General features: G+C 43.7%; 1 pseudogene across 1 annotated transcript; it reads right to left on the bottom strand.

The window, feature by feature from the left end:
• Positions 1-10,563: 10,563 nt before the first annotated feature.
• LOC143987338 (uncharacterized) lies at positions 10,564-20,276 on the bottom strand (annotated as a pseudogene). Its single transcript, XR_013276630.1, has 9 exons — positions 20,264-20,276; positions 19,685-19,793; positions 15,356-17,021; positions 13,517-13,616; positions 12,609-12,757; positions 12,244-12,356; positions 11,901-11,990; positions 11,701-11,823; positions 10,564-10,755 (listed from the first exon to the last, which is right to left on the bottom strand). The product of XR_013276630.1 is annotated as an uncharacterized LOC143987338 (transcript).
• Between the last annotated feature and the right edge of the window lie 672 nt (positions 20,277-20,948).

Genomic DNA, 20,948 nt, shown 5'->3' with positions numbered 1-20,948 from the left:
GTGTGGGTTTAGGAACAGCTCAGGATTTGGTGACCTCTGCCAAATTATAATTTGACCCCTGAGGGGGTCCTGATCCCCAGTTTGAGAACCACTGCCATAGAAAGACTAGCTATGACCAATCGCACACCATGGAAAGGCTATAACTCTGACCAATCGTACACCTTAGTAGTACTAGGTACTTTTCATGGTGGACGCTGTAACATAGCACAATGTTTCTCAACTCCAGTCCTCAAGGCGCCCCATCGGGTCATGTTTTCAGGATTTCCATTGGATGAAACAGCTGTGGTAATTACTAAGGCAGGGAAACTGATCAAATCACCTGTCCAAAATAATGGCAAGACTGAAAACATGACCTGCTGGGGTGCCTTGAGGACTGGAGTTGAGAAACAGCGACATAGCAGGCACTTTTCATGGTGGGAGCTTTGTCACGGTGGGCACTTTGGCCAGGCAAGCAATGTATCATGGTTGTGTTGTGGTATACCTGTCAAAATTGTCCCTGATTTCGAGGGACTGTCCCTGATTTGGAGCAACGTCCCTCTGGGGAAGGGTGATGGATCAAACCTGCCCCGTAGATGACCTGACTATTTGTTGGTGACAACATTTAGATGTCTCCAGGGATTTACATTTTACCATTGTAGGGGGAATAACAGATTTATATTATGTAATATGATGGGAGGTTTAGCTGGGGTTTTCCTTTTAGGTATTTGAAGTAAACCTCTTCCTCCATATCAACCAATAAGTCTTTGTGTTGATTGTCTGCACAAAGGCCACCATCTATTTACCTGACTTGTAATTGCCACAATAAACAGCCATGATAATACAAAGATATTCATAGGACATAATCTTCCAATACTCAACAAACATAGACATACATAGTGTCATTATCTCTGAGTGTTCAATACAAATAAAGATTAGATAAAGTGCCCTATGACCTCCTTACATTGTGATGACGAAGGTTCCTGTGAGATGAGGATACAATGTCACATATCAAGACACCTTTGTTACCTGGTGGGGTGGGGTTCAGAATATTCGGTTACATCAACACTATCAGTTTTAGTAATTCAGGGAAAAGAAACGTTTTGGGGAAAAACCAGACCCCGTCATGTATGAGAAGATATGGACTGCTCACATACACAGAAGTGATGACCCAAAGGGGCCTTTATATAGTGAAAAGTAAATGGCGGTGCAGCATAATACCGGACTTCAATCCAGAGGGACCGAGCCTAATAACGGGGAGAATGGGCAATTGGTTCTTATTCAGAGATGTTTTAGTAGACTATTACAATTCTTTCCTGGGATTCGTCGTCTCCCCTTCATCGGGGGAAGATGTGTAATGATGAATGGGGTGAATCTCCAGTGAGAAGTTGGAGGCGCCATTGTTAGGTGTTGTCCATGGTGGACTGTGACCAGCTCTGCACAAAGTTTACACAGACAACTCCGGCGGAGAAGAGAGATTTAGCTATATAGAGAATTTATATTCCACCACGGCCCTCAATGCCCACCATCTGCATCTCGGGACCTGCACCCACACCAATGGTGTACCCCACTATGCCCCAACACCGCGGCCATGTCCGTTCAGCCACTGCATCCTAATTGATAAGAATGGGACTGCCTGAACGGGGTTGTAGGGATCCTGTGTGTGCCCTGCATGGGTGGACATTGCTGTGTGCTCAGTGTCTATGAGCGTATCTCCCAACTGTCCCTGAGGGATTGTCCCTCATTCAGAACAAAGTCCCTCCTACCTCCTCATTTGTCCCTAATTTTGGTCTGATCTATATAGCTGTATATAAAATACACAACTTATCTACCAAAAAGTGCTTCCCAGTGCTAAACCTTTCATCCAATTTCTAAACTGCTGCACTTCTATACTCCAAGAGCCAATATCCAAGAGCCAAAGCGAGTCCTGGAGCAGAGGAGGAAAGGAAATAAGCATAGGGACGGCATGGCAGTGCTGGTCAGCACAGAGGTGGCCGCTTTTAAGATATATTGCCCCTTTTAAGAAAGGGGTGAGTTTTTTTGGGGATAAGGGTGTGATCGGGATACTGGGCTTAAGTCCTACAAATGTCATGATTTAACCAATCCTTCTTCCCCCCTTTTTTTTCTTTCAATTCTCCTTTTGGGGTGGAGAGGGGTGTGTCCTATGCCTCCATCATTGTGATAATAGGTGTCCCTCATTCCCATCTCAGAAAGTTGGGAGGTGTGCTTTGAGGCTAAGCTAGGATCACACTCCATAGACAGACTAGAACTCTGACCAATCACACACATAGATAGTAATACTAGGTACTTTTCATGGTGGGCACTTGGGCACTTTGACCGGGCAGGCAATGTATCATGGTGGGAGCTTTGTCGTGGTGGGCACTTTGACCAGGCAGGCAATGTATCATGGTGGAGGCTTTGTCACGGTAGGCACTTGGACCAGGCAGGCAATGTATCATGGTGGAGGCTTTGTCATGGTGGGCACTTGGCTAGGCAGGCAATGAATGTACCATGGTGGGAGCTTTGACAATGTATCATGGTGGAGGATCTTTCCCTAGAAATTAGCTATTAGGAGACACAGTCATGTGTGATGTTCAGGAGAAGGAAGAAGCTGAGTATGAAATCAGACCCCCCCCGTCTCATTATTTGCTCTTCAGGTAATGCTTTGTGTGCGGTCATTACTCATTTATAACCACACCGCAGCCCGGTGTCCCAGCAATGAGTCATGAAAACTCATTGGCCCATCGCCAATGGCGGCCACTTCATGGCGTCATCTGCCTTTCCCACAATCCATATCGCACAAATGTGTTTTTGTTATAATGAGGGCGGAGGGATGAGGGATTTCCCCAAAAAAGCGTTTTCTCCGTATTTCTCACTGAGCTGCACTGGCAACATTGGCTCTAAAAAAGGGGACCCTTTTCTCCCTTTATGTAGAGGGGGGAGGGGTGTACTTTGGGAAGTTTTTTATTTTTATTTAATTTCATATTTTGTCCTTATTTGTGTTTTTGATGATTATTGATGATCCGTCACTTTGGATTTTAACTTTTTTTCATTGTCATTTTTTTTTTTTCTGTGAAAACACATAAAATAAGGAGGCAGATGGGGGCACAAGAACGGACTAGAGCAGTGGTCTCCAAACTGCGGCCCAGGGGCCAGATGTGGCCCTTTGCTTGCTTTTATCTGGCCCTTATGTTGTGCAGTTCAGTAGAAACCGGCGGACATTTTGCCCACGTGTACTACAGCCGGTGCGACAGAAGCCGGAGAGTCATGACCGAAAGAGCCAATGGCTGAGAGCGATGACCGCAGTGCTCCGGTGGGGGTGGGGGCCCCCTGTCAGAACACAATCGCTCAGCGGGGGAGATCGCTGTACTAACATTGGGTTGTTAGTACAGCGGCTCCTCCTGTCAGTAACTAGCAGTGTGTACCCGGCTTTAGCCCAGGAGGAGATCTGTGCCATTTTATTGATGGTGGTTTTCATTTTGTTTATTATAAAGACGTTTAATCGATGAAATGTGTTGGATAGAAGTTCAGTATTAGAGATGTGCACAATGGAAACATTTGTTTTGGTTCAGATTCTGGCAATAATAGTTTTGTTTGGTCGTATTCATCATGTGAGAACGATTTGTTTCCGGAATTTGTTGTGTATTTTCAGATATTCATCATTCCGGATCGATTCGTATCTCGGAAGATCGGTTATATTCATGTGTTCATTTGTTATTACGGGAGATTACTTCCGCACTCTGTTTGGGTTGAATGGAGGCGGAGCCATCAGAATCTCGAAATCAGAACATAAAGAATGGAATGGAACTAATTTGGGATTTATTCGTCATGTTACAATTCGGAGATTCTGATGGATCCGCCTCCATCCAACCCGAACATAATAAGTAGAATCGTCTGATCTCATTTTTATACCTTCCTGGATTTTTACCTTCCTGCTTCCATTTCATATGTACGCCAGTTTTTAATAATTCATGAATAATTCTTATTAATTTAATACATAACTTAATAATTTAAATAATGAAAAATCTTAAATGCAACAAAAAAGCCAAATGTATCTGAATCAGTTTGGTTCATTCGTTATGTCGTTACGTCATTTTGGATGCTGCAAACATTAACAAAAAAGGTCAAAATGAAACAAATAAATACGAATAAAATTGTCGCTTCATTATAATTTAACCACTAAGCCCCCGTACACACGGTTGGAGATTCCGACAACCAAATCCGTCTGAGTTATTCCGACGGATTAATTCCGGAAGAGGTCCGGAAGTGATGTTGCATACACACGGTCGGACTCAGTTGTCGGAAAATCCGATTGTACATAACGTGATGACGTTATTTCGTTAGGACGGGACTACGTTCAGGCTAGTAGCCAATAGCTTTGGTCTAGGAATTTGATCTGAGCATGCGTGGCACTTTGTCCGTCGGAGTAGGCTACACATGATCGGAGTATGTCCGATCGGAGCATTTTGTCGGAAAATTTTATCGGCAAGTTGGAAAAGTTGGTCCGTCGGATATTCCGATGGAAACAGTTCGATGCAGACCACACACAATCAGAATATCCGCCAAAACGGACCGATAGGAAACATTCCGTCGGAATCTCCGACCGTGTGTACAAGGGCTTAGACCTCCGGAAGATTTCTTTTGGTGGTATTTGATCACCTCTGCATTTTTTTTGTATTTTTTTTGTGCTATAAACCAAAAAAAAAAACCCTTTGGGGAACCCCCCCCCCCTTTTTTGTTCTGCTATAAAACATATCCAGTGCATTTTGAGAGAAAATTCTATTTTCTTCATCAGTTTAGGCCAATATGTATTCTGCTACATATTTTTGGTAAAAAAAAATAAAAAAATACCTCAATAAGTGTATTTTGATTGCTTTACACAAACGTTGTAATGTCTACAAACAATGGTTTATATAATGTAATTTTTATTTATTTTTAATTTTTTTACTAGTAAAGGTGACAATTGGCGACTTATAGCAGGACTTTAATATTGCAACAGACAGGCTGACGCTAACTGACACTTTTTGGGGACCAGTGACACTAATACAGTGATTGGTGCTAAATATATGCACTGTCACTGTACTAATGACACTGGTTGGGAAGGGGTTAAACATCTTGAGCGATCACAGGGTTAAATGTGTGCCTAGCCAGTGTTTATGTGTACTGTGGGGGAGGTGCTTTTACCAAGGGATGTTGATGGATTTTTCTCCCGTTCTCTGAACATTCCCGCTGTCAAGACAGAGCTCTTTATTGTGTACACTGACCTGTCCAGTCTTCCTCTTTACTGATCAGCGGGTTCCGGTGGTCATCCATTGGCTGGCACCCACTGATTGGCTTGTGCTGTGTCTATTCCCCGTACCCGGGAGTGCTGGATCGCGTTCTAGGTACGTGACCTGGCACGGGAGAGCCAATTTGCCACCATACTCATAGGTGAGGCGGTCAGCAAGCGGTTACTTTGGATTAGTTGAAAATCCTTTCTGTTGTGATTCGAAGATTCGGATACATCCAAATAAAACTTTTGCCTGAATTTCGATTCATGAGAAAATGGATCCGGCGTGTCTATTCAGGACCTTCAAAACCCCTCGAGGTCCAAGTTGTATGAAGACCTTTTGGGATGGTGGTAGGAGGACAATGGCTTGGATGGATTAGATCAGTGGTGGCTCCTCCATATGGACGTCCGCGCGAGTGAGGAGGGGGCGTTGGTGGCGGTGCAAGTGAGGAGGGGGGCATTTGGTGCGATTGAAGGGGGGGCAGGTTTGTTTGCCCCCCCCCCCCAAAAATATTGGAGCACCAGCCGCAACTGGATTAGATTATAGTAAATATAAGGAGGATATGAAGCACCTCTGATTGGAGAAGGACCCGGTAGTACACGTCCTGGGAATGTGCAGCACTGGTGGGTGAAACTCATCCCAGAGCTCCTCATTCACATTCACTCGTCTGGTAGGGATACGCAACCTATCAGTCCATTGTCCGTATTGCAGAAGATTGTTCGGAGTGTGAAGCTATCATGTGGACAACTCCAGCGGTCAGATAATTAGGCAACATCCACCTGAGGCTTTGTGTGCACGAGCAACAGGAAAAAAGAACAAAAATAGAACAAAACTAGACGAATTTCCCCATATTACTAAGAGAAACCAACAGATATGTGCCAACAGTATACTTTCCCAACACAGCATAACATATGACTGCACATGGAAATGAAACTGAAATAATGGAAGAGCTTCCGCTGTCATGCTGCGCGTTATATTTCTGATTATATAATTACATATGGAGTGTGTCATGGATGCCTTTGGGAAAAAATATTTTACAGTTCAAGAAAAACAAGTCATTCCGGATAATGAGTCTTACATCGGCACATCGAAGTGTAAGATCACACACTCATTAATGACTAGAAGAAGACATGGCCAATGTGAGATCACACACTCATTAATGACCAGAAGAAGACATGGCCAATGTAAGATCACACACTCATTAATGACCAGAAGAAGACATGGCCAATGTAAGATCACACACTCATTAATGACCAGAAGAAGACATGGCCAATGTAAGATCACACACTCATTAATGACCAGAAGAAGACATGGCCAATGTAAGATCACACACTCATTAATGACCAGAAGGAGACATGGCCAATGTAAGATCACACACTCATTAATGACCAGAAGAAGACATGGCCAATGTAAGATCACACACTCATTAATGACCAGAAGAAGACATGGCCAATGTAAGATCACACACTCATTAATGACCAGAAGAAGACATGGCCAATGTAAGATCACACACTCATTAATGACCAGAAGGAGACATGGCCAATGTAAGATCACACACTCATTAATGACCAGAAGAAGACATGGCCAATGTAAGATCGCACACTCATTAATGACCAGAAAAAAACATGGCCAATGTAAGATCACACACTAATTAATGACCAGAAGAAGACATGGCCCATGTAAGATCACACACTCATTAATGACCAGAAGAAGACATGGCCAATGTAGGATAGCACACTCATTAATGACCAGAAGACATGGCCAATGTAAGATCAGACACTCCTTAATGACCAGAAGAAGACATGGCCAATGTAAGATCACACACTCCTTAATGACCAGGAGACATGGCCCATGTAAGATCATACACTCATTAATGACCAGAAGAACACGTGGCCAATGTAGGATCTGTAGGGGATGAGACTCAATCAGTGGCGGTGCATCCATTAAGGGCGTACAGGCGCCACCTCCTCTCTCCAGCCGCCCCCTCTATGAATAATGGATAGATTTATGCATTGCATGGCCACTGTAGCCACCACCCTTTTTGGATGCCGGGCGCCTGAATTATACCAGTGGGGGGGGGGGGGGGGGGTTTGTAGCACCCGATTAGAGCCATAGGCTCTAATAGGCTTCAAAAAAGGTGTGTTAGGAAAGAAAATATTAATTTGCTGGTTCTAACACTGAACCGCCTGTCTGCCAATTGGGAGTGCGGGTCTGTTACCCTTCACCTGATAGGCGTTCAATCGCAGCACCTGTCCTTTCATCCAATCAGGAAGAGGGAAAGGGATACATGTCTGACCCGTTGCAAGGTCCCACTGCTTGCTGCCTTCTCCCGCATGCCTGACCCACCACCGAGACAGGGTAAGTGCCAGGCAGACAGAAGGTGGGGGGGTCGCAGTGGCAGTATTTGATGGGGCTCAGTGGCTGCATTTGATGGGGCACAGTGGCTGCATTTGATGGGGCACAGTGGCTGCATTTGATGGGGCACAGTGGCAGCGTTTGGGGCACAGTGGCAGCGTTTTATAGGGCACAGTGTCTGCAATTGATGGGCACAGTGAGGCTGCGTTTGATTTTGTTTTTCAGTTTGCGCCCCCTAGAAATTTGGAGCACCAGCCACCACTGGACTCAATGCAGGGACAAACTCAGTTTCTTCAGAAAAAATACTTTTATTTAATCCACAGGATATTCATACAGAGGAAACGGGCATCTTGCCATAAATCAAACTGAAGTAAACGTCTTGCTCTGCTGAGCCTTCCTGTGTCCTTAGTCCTTGGTTGAAGGTAAGTGTGCTCTACAACCACAAACCATTGTGTCCAAGTTCAGGGAAAAGCCTCCATAAGTCACATCCTGACATGGAGACTGTATGAGATCTAGGACCAGCGGCTCTCAACAAAGCCTAGGAGAAGTAATTAAAATGTGGTCCATGGAATTGGGAGTCTGTCCCACCCAGAGCTCCATCAGACCCCAGTAAATCCAGACCAGGAAGGAACTTTACTAATACAGGAATAAGAAAGAACGTTCTTTCCATGACATCTTTGCTGCATTACTTTAGATTACAAATCTAAAAATCGGTGGAGGAACGTATCCCATCAATAACTTTCCTTCAAAGAAGTAAAAAAAAAAGGATAAAATGCCATGGAAGAGATCTGAGAACATATAATAAATATTCTGCCCTCGTTGTTACTTGTGTACTAAAATACCTCCCGCTCTGTCCCAAAAAATTCTACACTGTGCCCCTGCCCAGCGATGCCTGGTCTTTGCAAAAATAAACCCTGGTCAGGTGTGCTGAAGCCCCAATCCTTCTGGTTGTTCATCTCTACACATATCAGCCCCAATCCTTCTGCTTGCTGGTCTCTACACATATCAGCCCCAATCCTTCTGGTTGCTGGTCTCTACTCATATGAGCCCCAATCCTTCTGGTTGCTAGTCTCTACACATATCAGCCCCAATCCTTCCTTCTGGTTTCTGGTCTCTACACATATCAGCCCCAGTCCTTCTGGTTACTGGTCTCTACATATATCAGCCCCAATCCTTCTGGTTACTGGTCTCTACACATATCAGCCCCAATCCTTCGGGTTGCTGGTCTCTACACATATCAGTCCCAATTCTTCTGGTTGCTGGTCTCTACACAGATCAGCCCCAAGACATTCAGAGGTGAATAAACCCAGAAATTGGATAAAAGGGGTGACAGTGTACCAGGCAGAGTTTGTGTTTCTTGCAGCCCCATTCAGAGGGACGTAGGTAGGTCCATATTTTACAAGGTGGATGTATATATAACGGACAACTTCATTAAGATGTGAAAATCTTCTCTATATTACCGCCCATAATAAGGCCGTATTATCTGAATAAGAAGGTAAATAAAAGGACACAATAAGGTATTGGGATTTGTAGCGGGACCATCGCAGGGGAAACACAGAATATAAAACTCCTCTCCCTGCTGTGCTCCATACATTAGAGGCATGGTTCTCCACACCGGGCCGAGGCCTCCTGTCTACAGTCCGTGGAGACCACCGGGGAGAGAACGGGGGGACGGGAGATGCTTTCCTATAGGTCTGTCAGGAGGGGGCCTGAATAACACTGGTGGTGTGTCTGCATATATGTTATGTTATAAGGTGGGGACTGGAGGGGTGCCTGGGGGGGATGTGGTGGGCTCTGTGCATTTATCGCAGGCTAATGCATGGATAGAAGGGTGACATAGGGGTCCCAGGATGAGACCAGGCAGAATATGTACAGGTGTGTCACATCTCAGGGGTTCAGGAAGAATTTAGGGCACCTGGACATCAAGAGGGCGGTAACTGGGATTGATACCCCCTACATGGGTTCAGGTATTGCCAGGTACAGAAGAGGGAGGGGCACAGGGTGGGGAAATATCATTACTACACGAGATTCTATGTGTGTGTATATATAATATACAAATATATTGATGTGTTTTCTGCTCTGTAAGTATGAAATGTTTCGGTGCCAGGGAGTGTGAGGGGACACAGGGGGCCACACAATGGGACTGGAGGAGAAGCAGTGTAACCTTAAGCTGTGTTGGGGGTTTTCACTGTTGGAGTGGTAAGGATGTAGATCTCTCTTCCACAATCAGTAGTGTCGCGGGAAGTATGGATAGTTCTAAGACTCTTGGTGAAAACAATATACAGGGATATGGGAAATGTATTTTTCTACACTGGATAGACTGTTGTTTTTATTCCACCAACTATGAAACTATAAACATCTTCCATCCATTAGTTGATGTTCTGTTTATTCTATAGCCCTGATGAAGGGGACTTCTGACCCCCCAAACACGTTTGCATTCTCTTCTGACCTTATTGGGCCTTGATCAGACTTGTGAGCTCTTCTTCATTCTCCCGTCATTCTTTTTGTACATTCTTCAGATTACTCGGGGGGGGGGGGGGGGGGGGCAGGTTTGCCCTGTGAGCAAAGAGCTGCCTCTTGAATGTAGATTTCAGGCCCCCCTCCGTTCCTTTCTTCAGACCAAGCGCTCCACCATTAGGTCTATTGTTAATTGCTTAGCGCTGGTGCCTCCTTGCCCTTTAAGGGGTTTCAGATGCCAGGGGATGGGGTTTATGATCTTGTGACTGTTGTGATTGGCTGTCCCAGCAGTCACATGATCGGAAAGCTAAACCTGCCCTTTTAATCCCCTCCCCCGATACCCAGGACTGATAAAGAAAAAGGAGGGACTAAGAAATGAAAAAAAATAATAATTTATTAATGTAAAAACAAAATGTCATAAATATATACATTGTATATTTACAGAATGATTCCGCCATAGAATTCACTTTATTATAAAAGATACAAATAATTTAATAATAATTCTTCATTCTTCATCCATCGTAAAGCTGCCATTGTCATGTGACCGCCAGCCGCCATCTTGCCGGTTTGTTTCCTCTCCTGGCTGCCCATTGGGTTCCATTGAGTGTCCTGTGAGATCTTCTATAGAAGGACTGAAGCTGCCATTGATGTGACCCCTCTGGTGCTTCTCCTGGACACGACCCAAGATCTCCAGAACCTGAAAACAGAGAATCAAGGAAAAAAGTCACACCCCTCCCCCACTCCATCCAATGCGAGTAAAATGTCGGCTCTACATGCTGCCCTCTGTGCTTGAAGGAAAAGAGGTGTCACCTCTGCACACGGAAAGGACTCTCTACAGTAAGAGCTGTGAAAGCGGGAAATAGACCTCCATGGGACTAGTTGTAGCCAGATCAGTAGATGCCTTCAACAAATGCCAGACTGTTTCTAAATGTAGAAAATGTAATGAAAGAAGTCTGTAGATTGGCTGAGGAGGATCAGGGAGGAATTTTATCTCCTGATAGAGGAACCGGACCGGGATTTACGAGTGTATAGGGCTCATCATTGGCCCGTGTTGTCCTCAGTCCGGGGTCTGGGTTTTGAGGATTGAGGACCTTTCATTTATTTGTGAACTTCATTGACTTTTTTGTCTTTTTTTTAGTTGAATTTATATAACAAGCTAATCAGTACATTGGAGACTCCAACCCCCACTCCTAGTTCAGAGCATGGGAGACCCCAACCCCCACTTCTAGTTCAGAGCATGGGAGACCCCAACCCCCACTCCTAGTTCAGTACATGGGAGACCCCAACACCCCACTCCTAGTTCAGTACATGGCAGACACCAACATTTTATACCTTTTGGGGAGTCTGAATGTCCCCAGAATGTGTGAGGGACACATCCAGCTAGAAGGACATGAAGAGGAAGATGGGCTGTGTATTATATACAGGTTTATATTATGGCGTCTGTCACACCCTCTACATTAGATCATAAATGACACTACTCAGAGCAAACTCCATGCAGACGGTATCCTGGCCAGGACCCCAGTGCTGCACATCAGAAGTGCTAACCACTGAGCCAGTTCTATCGTTATCCTTTGATCTCATGAGATATTATAGTGGATAGTGAAGATGTGAGCGTCTATCTGTGTTCTGACATCCCATTTACCTGTGACTTGGGGACGATTCCAACTCTGAAGAACGCAACGTCCCCAGATTCCAGTTTGGTGCAGTTGACCACGGTGGAGGCAATATTTTCAGGGGACGCTCCATCACACAAGACTCCATAAACCTGAAATCACAAATGTCTTTACCTTCCGTCTGTTTGTTTGTGGTGTAAATGATGGGACACATGACTCTACTGCTCACCTTATCTCCTAGCTTGGCGTAGACTTGGTTGTGGTGGGTTGTATCCACTTCTCCTGATGGATTAGCTGAAGTCACTGCGATTGGGCCCACCTAAAATATAAATGGTTTATACTATAATAAAAGTCTGGAATTATCCTATATAAATATAAGATTCCAACCTTCAGTGACTTCTCCCGGTCATTCACTATTTTTTTAGTGTTCTATTTTACTTCTATAAGAAATTCTCCTTCATCTACATTTTACATCATCCACAAAAATACCAACAACAAATGTAAAAATGAGTCCAGAAGAATTATATTCTTCCATTTGTTTATATGATTTGTAAGATTGGAATTTTTCCTACCATGTCGATGAGGTGGGTGGTCACGGTACAGTCCGGGATTCGTATGGCGATGCTCTGGGGGGTTCCTATGTACTTTGAAGAGTCCTTGGCACCCAAGAAATCCAACCACGGTCCTGGAACGGCAACATTATATTTTTATAGTAAATCTCATTTTAGAAGTTGTGATTTATCATCTTCATAGACTTGTATTATCTTTTATATATAAAAGTGCTCATATATTATACATCACATTATAAGTAATAAGATTAAATTAAACAAATACAGGGACATGGGGGAGGTGGACCCTCATTACCTTATAATCTACAAGCATGGCCAAAGTTTTCTTTAGCCGTATAGTCTGGACTGAACTATAAAAAAACCCTTACCTCTTGGGATCACCAGGCTGATGGATGAGGGCCAAGCAGCCTCCATAAAGTCCCATAACAAAGGACTAAACAAGTGCTTGGCTGGTTCTAACTGCCGCAAGCTGGAAATCCATAGAGACATGGGACGGTCCTGAGCCTGGCGTTTTGTCCTGCAGAAAGAAGGGCAGAAAATGTTGGGGGATGTCATTGTTCAACGAACTTCAAAGAGCAATTCCTCCTTCTGGGATTCGGTCTCCAATTAAGTTGGGTCAAAAGCAAAGAATGGACGGTCTTATGGGTGGCCAACAACACGGCCAAAAAGCAATATAGTGGGCAGAAATTCAGTGGAGACTGATAAGGCTCATTTCTAGGACTGGACAGATGAAGGAGTCTGGAACTTGATGATGCCAAGCCAATGATACCAAGCTGATAATGCCAAGCCAATAGCACCAAGCTACTAAAATGCATCAAAAAGGTCTCGGCAATCTTGCAAGTGTTTGGAATATGTTTCTCTTGACTATGCAGAATTATTTCTCAATCTCCTTCATTTTTCTATGTTGTAGGGACATTATTCTACAGTATACTTTTAATCTTTAGATCTATATTAAATGGGGGAAAAAAACAAAAGGTGGTATCTAAGGTAGCTCGGAGTCTTACTGACTTCTGGCACACCTGTATTGTACCAATACAAGGAGAATATTCGCACTACAGAGTGCATGCTCAGCATGTCAGATTGACTTTACTTAAACTGAATCAATCATTATCAAAGTGGTTGGTCTTTGGGTTGGGGCACAATGCTCAGCCTCCCCATGTTTTAGGACCACAACCTCCATTATATGCTGATATTATGAACAAGGTCTAGGGTAGCAAGCAAGGATTGCCATAATGGGTGAGACGTCACATATACAATGTTACATTATAGGACGTACTTGTACGCTCGCTCCACTGCTTCAGGCTGATTGCATGCTGCTACCAGGACATAGACCGTGTCCGTTGGAATGCCACAAATTCCTAAATTTTTCATGATTTCTGGGGAGGAAGATGGCAAAAATATAAGAAACAAGATTTTCATTTCTGACATGAAATATATGATTTCTGCAGCTCCAGACATGGAGCATATCAGTCATGTGTAAGACCTTCCTGTCATTCTACCCATAGATGTGAGATGACCTGGGCAGATCGACTGATGAACTTGTGTCTATGGGGATAAAAGGATTTTGTCTTTGCCAAGCCACATTTGCGTATACAGTAAATGTCACCATAAAATGCGGTATGACTAACTCCACCACCAACAGCAAAACAAAAAAAAAACTGCCTTCATAGGCTCCGTATGGTTATAAAACATAATATAGTTATTTGTATATATTAACATTCATGGATTAAAATACCAACATAAAATGTCCAAACAAGATCCAAATGGTGATGAAAATTTGCCCTACTACAGATGCTGGAGGTCTACGTAGGTCCCTTCTATTATATTGAGCCCTGAGGAAGCCAGAATTGGTGAAATGTTGACCTGGTGATCGGAAGTACAGAGATTCAACATCTATGTCTTATTTGCTGTTTATGCATAGACTTCCGTCATCTGTAGTAGACATTTCCCTCAAATTTTGTCCATCACTTGGATCTCATTGGATTAAAATACCAACATAAAATGCCCTAACAAGAGCCGAGTAGAGTGTAGTAGAGCCCTACATCTATGTCCTATTTGCAATTTATGCATAGGCATTCGGCATCTGTAGTAAGGTATTTACCTCAAATTTTGTCCATCACTTGGATCTTGTTTGGGCATTTTATGTTGGTATTTGAATCCATTTATTTTAATATATATTGGTATAAATGTTCTATGTTTTTTTTAGAAGCGTGTGTGTGTGTGGTCTCCCATATTGAGCCTATAAAGTCTGTTTGTTTTTTTTTTTGTTTTTTTTTAGGTTTTAGTTGTGTCTATGGAAGGTTCCTGACCTATGCTGGCCGCTTGCTGTCGGTGGCAAGGGTCCTCCTATGGACAAGTCAGAAAATATCTCTCTTGTATGTCGTTTGCACCTGATAAATTGTCACTAACCCCCTTTCTGCACTGATATAAACATGTATGATTGGTAGAGGAGACCCTATAGGGTTATAGAGCACTGAAGGTGGCTGGCTGGTGTGATACCAAACAACTATCCATGTAAAGCAATGGTCAATTTTAATGTATTTATCTATTGTTTTCTTTGAAGGGTTTAATCCAGAAAAATTGATCTCTGGTCTTATGGGATGACAGTGATGGTTTCATCCTCCTGATTTTTCTTTTATTGGGAATCCTGGCTTGGTGTCACCAATGTCCTTGACCAACCCCCCCATGTGGTATGTCATTGAAATGGTATTCCCAATGTGGAGGAGAATGTGGGCTCCTTGGAAGTCCTGTAAAAGTTGTGAAGAGCGAAATATTGAGGTTCGTGGATCCGACTGCTGGATTCCCCAAAAATAATACAAAACCTGGTGTTTGATGTTCCCCGTCTGCTTTATGCAAAAATAAAATGCCTGGTTTACATAGACCAAGTCTGACCACAAGAACTATTACTGTGACAGTTTGGTGACTAGGAGAGCCGGTATCTAAAGCTAAGATCTTGTTGATTTTTGGATGGAGTAGGGAAAGGTTAGAACATTTGAGGAAATTGTCACCTTATCTCTACTTAGAAATGTTAAACTGTTGTACTTTTAATAAAAGTCCCAGTGTTCCCCCCCCCACCCTCTTCCCAGACCCTTCATATTACGTTTTATTGTCTTACCTGCGATTTGTGTGACAGAGCTGGTCCTGGAGGCAATCAGGTGGGGGCACTTGGATCTGTCATTGGAAAAGCCACTAATCTTAATAAATGGGCTGCCAAATGGTATCTGGGGAGCCTCCATGGTGCTGTTAAATAGAGTTGCAAGAAAGCAGTAGAAGCCAACAAGACCAAAGATAATGGTGACGGCGATGTCATAGCCCATTGGGAGAAGATTGATGGAATCGAGGAGGAAGCTGATGAGGATTAGCTGGAAGATGAGGGAATATACTAGCCAGGCTTTAGACAGGAAGAAAGTGCTGAAAATGAAGAAAGTGTTGAAGAGCATGAAGCATATGATGCCCACTGCTGTGTTGAAGCCTCTGCTGGTGATGTAGATGCCGCTATATCTGGAGATACCCCAAATGACCCACATGACCCCATAGAGGATGAAGGCACTGCTTTCTAGCATCTTACCACGGGAAAAAGCCACCGCACCACAAATCAGATTATAAATCCCACCCGCAGCTACAATCCATGGCAAGACAACCGTGACCAAGGGGTCATCAGGATTGCCCGGCATTGTCATGGCAAAAACAGCCAATATGCTGGAGGCGTAGGCCAAGGCTTCAGCATCGCCATACTTGGAATGACCAAGCAAGGGCTTGTGGCCGTCTTTATACTGACAAAGCCTTATACATGTACTGCTTGTAAACAGTTTCTGCATGGTGCCTTCTCCGGTGGGGATCTTTGCTGATGACTTTGAATTGTATAGGTAGATCAGCAACATAACGACCGATACAATGTATATGGCGACATTGACCCCTTGGGCTCCTCCATGGAAGAATCCACGTGGACTACAGGCCAGTGCAATGCAATAGGCAACATAGAAAAGTTAATAGACTGACTGGGCAAGACTCTGAATACATGTGAAGAGGGCAAGGACAAAAAAGAGTATGGCAAAAACCAGCAGAAATGGCAGAGGGTAGCTGAACCCCCCCTTGTTCAGGATCTGATACAGCAATGAGAATCCTTCTGCATATCTCAGAATGGAGAAGAATGCGAAATGCGTGGCGTCCAGCGTACAATAGGAGCGGTATGACAGAATGCAGATACCGGTCTGATAGACCGCTGCCATCCAAAGCCATGCCACCTGACCAACAAACAGCTGATCAATAATTCCCAGAAGTTTACAGGCAAAGACACTGGAGGCCACCATATTGAGGAGGAAAGACGTGGCATGATGGGGGACCCCTGGGCTGGGCCGGCTTCCTTCATACTGCTGAGACCTATGCCAGGTAAGCTCACCTGCCTTGTACTATACAGGAACCTCCCACCAATAAAGTATAGACCAATCAGGGTAACAATCAGATAATTGCATGCAATAGCAGAAGAACCGACCCCCTTGTCATAGAAAGTCACCACCTCATGAATGGCAGAGAGAGAAAGGGCACCTGCCATCAAAGCCAAGACCACCTCCTGCTGGAGGATCCCTACTATACCGATGATGAGCAGCCCTACGAAGAATGCCAAGAGGCCGGGGACCATGGCGTCCTTCATTTGGGGGGAAGAGAGGACATCATTCCCTTCCAGGAGAAGGTTCACCCCGGTGGAGGCCCACATGGCTGACACCGTCCAATAGAAGGAGACCCACAGAGGAACGTTCCCCCTGAACTTCCGCACCCCTGAAAGATAAAATAACCATAAATACTGATTTATATATTTTGTATATCGGGGAATTCTCTGCAATAGGAAGAAATAAATCAGAAGGGAAGATTTCTGAGAACAAGACTCCTTCATCTGATATGTACAAATATATAAAACATCTTTAGAATATATTGGAAGCCAATCACTAAAATATTATTATTATTATTATTACTATACAGCATTTATATATTATTATTATATAGGATTTATATAGCGCCACCAGTTTGTGCAGCTCTTTACATCATGAGCTCTTTTAAAATCTTGTTGTCATCATTATAATAATCTGCGGTGATCCCGCCATGGAGGTTCTTGTTCAGCACTTCCTGTTATCGCGTGACAGCACTCTGTCTCCTAATTGTCCTCTTGTGTTGTCTCTCCAGCTCCTGATGGGGACTACAGGTGGCCCTTCCATCACACATGACACAGACGTGGTCCTCTGGTGTCACCATCAGGAGACTCGCCCTGAGAAATGTCATCACTGGAGTGTATGGAGACAGGAAGTGGCTGCAAATAGGCTGCAGGAGATCAGCAGCACTGAGATGTGACAATGATTGCTACCTCGAGCAAACGTGTACTTTAAAGTAGAAGTAGAGGAAATCCCAGAGATGTCTCCTAGCATTTATATTAATGAAAATGGAAACATCTTGGAAATTTGCTCCAGTGCCTTCCGAAGAGCTGAAGTGGAATCTTTCCTGGATTGGGATTAATGATCTGATAAAATTAGGATGTTTGGGAACGTCTGGGAGCCATGGGTGGTGATCCTGGATCTATACCCGGATTAGGGCAGTTGTGGGGGGGTGGAAAATGTCGGCTCATTCCCTACTTTTTCCTTTTCTCTCTTTTTCCTCTTTTGGTCTTATGAGGGTTTTGGCTCATTCCCTTTATACTCTGAAGAGTGATGATTCCATTGGTGGGATTTGAGGGTGACTGGGGAAGGGGGACCCTCTTGGAGGAGGTGGTGACCCCTTTCTCTAAGGGGCACATTGGGGATATACTAAGAGTTCTGATTGGACTTCCCATCTATAGAATCTCCACCTTCACCTGTATATGAAGACTGAGATTTGGGGTATAAAGCAGGATTGGGGCCCTCATACCGACCCCCATAATTCAATCTTCTGTATATCCACAGTGACCATCAATACTCGGAGGAACGCCACAAAACGCTCCGATATCTTCCTATTCCCTGGAGATTTTACACTCCACATCTTCTCTGTAACCTTTTTATTCTTTTCTGGGAAAACTTTAATAAAACAATATTCAACCACAAAAGTAGAACTTGATGTAAGGGAGGGTTACACCCCCTGCCAGTTTTACTTTTGTCATCTATGTTGCCATTGGAGAGATTTCCCTTTTGCTTCCTGTCCCATAACCAAACAGGAAGTGAGAGTAAATCCCAGAACTAGTGCCCCCATTGGAGGATTTCCCCTTCATTCCTGAGAGGAGAAATCTTCCTACCGGAGACACAGACAGCAATAAAAATCTGACAGGGGCTTTCATCCCTCTCCACTCCGTCCAAAACTAAAATAATGTTTTGTATTTAATATATATATATATACAAAAATCACCCCAAAGAGCCGGAAATCTTTCCTTATCAGCCATCAAAAAGGCTAAACAATAATCTCTTCGTATCCCAAAAGAGTTTAACCCATAAAGTGTTTTACCCCTTTGTTCTGGGGTAATATAACAGAATACTTTTATTACAGGATAATATATATATAATGTACCAATATAGTTTAATATATTATTAATATAACATAATGAAATAAAATAATATGAATATAATACAATGTAATGATGTAATGTATATAATATAATATGAATATAATATAATAAAATACTATATAAAATAAAATAATATAATATAATATATAATATAAGATAATTTTTCCTCTGCCCCGGGAAGGAGGTGAGGAGTGCAGAATATCGGAGGATTGGATTTCAGGGACGGGAAGTGTCTTGTGTGGTAATAATGAAGAGAAGAAGGAATGTTCCCCTGGGGGGGAGGGGACGATCAGTGATGATGATTGTACTGTGTGTGGCAGGAATATTCACACATAATAATATTACTGGTAATGATTGGATGTATTTTCTGAATACAATCCGGATCTCTTCATTATAATTTTCTATATCTTTTATCTCATCACATAGATTGGAGATGAGGGACAATGAACAGCCGGTCTCTGATTGGTGACAAGGAATCCTCATCACTTTTATGAGAGGTGACACAGGAAGCTGCAAATCTGAGACAGGAAATGGTGGTGTCCCAGGTGTCCTGGCTGTTTAGTGTGGTAGGGGTGTGCCTGCCCATGAATGTTAATTTATCATCTCTAAGATGACGGATTTATGTGCCGAGTCCCTTTAATGTTAGAGATGGGAGAGACCCCAAAACCTCCAGGATGTGTGTGGGGGAGGAGAAGATTCAGTAATGGACGCTCTGTCATATATATATATATATATATATATTGGGGGGGGGGCGTATTCTACGTGACGTCTATATTCAGATGTTGTGCTCATTCATTCTCATTGGAGGGAGATTTGGGAAATTCTTGCACATGATTGGCTGATTGAAGTGAAATCGGCTCAGTAAACATTTTGCACTCCTTTAGTAAATGGCTCAGTATTGGGGTAAATGCGAACTTATCTGCATAGGCCAATATGGCAGCGAGGATGAGGAGCAGGACGCCCAGGGCGGGTGCAGGGATGGCGGGGGAAGCTGCGGCGGAGCTGTAGTGCTGTGAAGCCAAAAGTAAACTTCCTAAGATATGAGAAAATGTTACATTGCTTCCTATAGATAGAGGCCATGCTGGGTGGTAATGGGTTAATATCAGGAGGTAAGTACCTGCACTGACAGCCTTATATCAGTCCTGTGTTGTCACACCCTCCCCCAGCTCCTCCCATCTCCTCCTCCGCCCACTCTGATGTCACACTGATCAGTGACTGCGACTATCCAGGATTGCTGAGCAGAGATACAGTGCCAGGAAAAAGTATCCATACCCTCTTAAATTCCCCACATTTTGTTACAACCAAAAACATAAATGTATTTTATTGGGATTTTATGTGATAGACCAGCACAAAGTGTCACATAATTGTAAAGTGGAAGGAAAATGATAAATGATACAAATAAATGTGAAAAGTGTGGGGGAGGGGCATTTGTATGGTGCCCCCCAGAGTCAATAGTTTGTAGAACCCCCCTTTCTCTACAAGTCTTTTTGGGGATGTCTCTACCAGCTTTGCACATCTAGAGAAGACATTTCTGCTAATATTGTCCTGTATTTGTCTCCATCCATCTTCCCATCAACTCTGACCAGCTTCACTGTCCCTGCTGAAGAAAAGCATCCCCACCACATGAGGCTGCCACCACCATGTTTCACGGTGGAGATGGTGTGTTCAGGGTGATGTGCGGTGTTAGTTTTCCCCCACATATAGCGTTCTGCTTTTAGTCCACAAAGTTGAATTTTGGTCTCATCTGACCAGATCACCTTCTTCCACATGTTTGCCGTGTCCTCCACACGGCTTCTCACAAACTACAAACAGGACTTCTTATGACTTTCTTTCACCAATGTCTTTCTTCTTGTCACTCTTCCATAGAAGGGCAGATTTGTGGAGAGCACGACTAATAGTTGTCCTGTGGACAGATTCTCCCACCTGAACTGTGGATCTCTGCAGTTCCTCCAGAGTTACCATGGACCTCTTGGCTCTTCTCTGATGAATGCTCTCCTTGCCCGCCAGGTCAGTTTAGGTGGACGCCCATTTCTTGGTAGGTTTGCAGTTGTCCCATACTCTTTCCATTTTATGATGATGGATTGAACAGAGCTCTGTGAGATGGTCAAAGCTTGGGAGATTTCTTTATAACCTAACCCTGCTTTATAATTCTCCACAACTTTATCCTTGACCTATCTGGGTTTTCCTT

This window comes from Lithobates pipiens, unplaced genomic scaffold, assembly GCF_037356315.1.
Source record: "Lithobates pipiens isolate NorthernLeopardFrog02 unplaced genomic scaffold, aLitPip1_a1.2 Scaffold_1, whole genome shotgun sequence".
NCBI lineage: Eukaryota > Metazoa > Chordata > Amphibia > Anura > Ranidae > Lithobates > Lithobates pipiens.
This window is presented reverse-complemented; position numbering and strand designations above follow the sequence as displayed.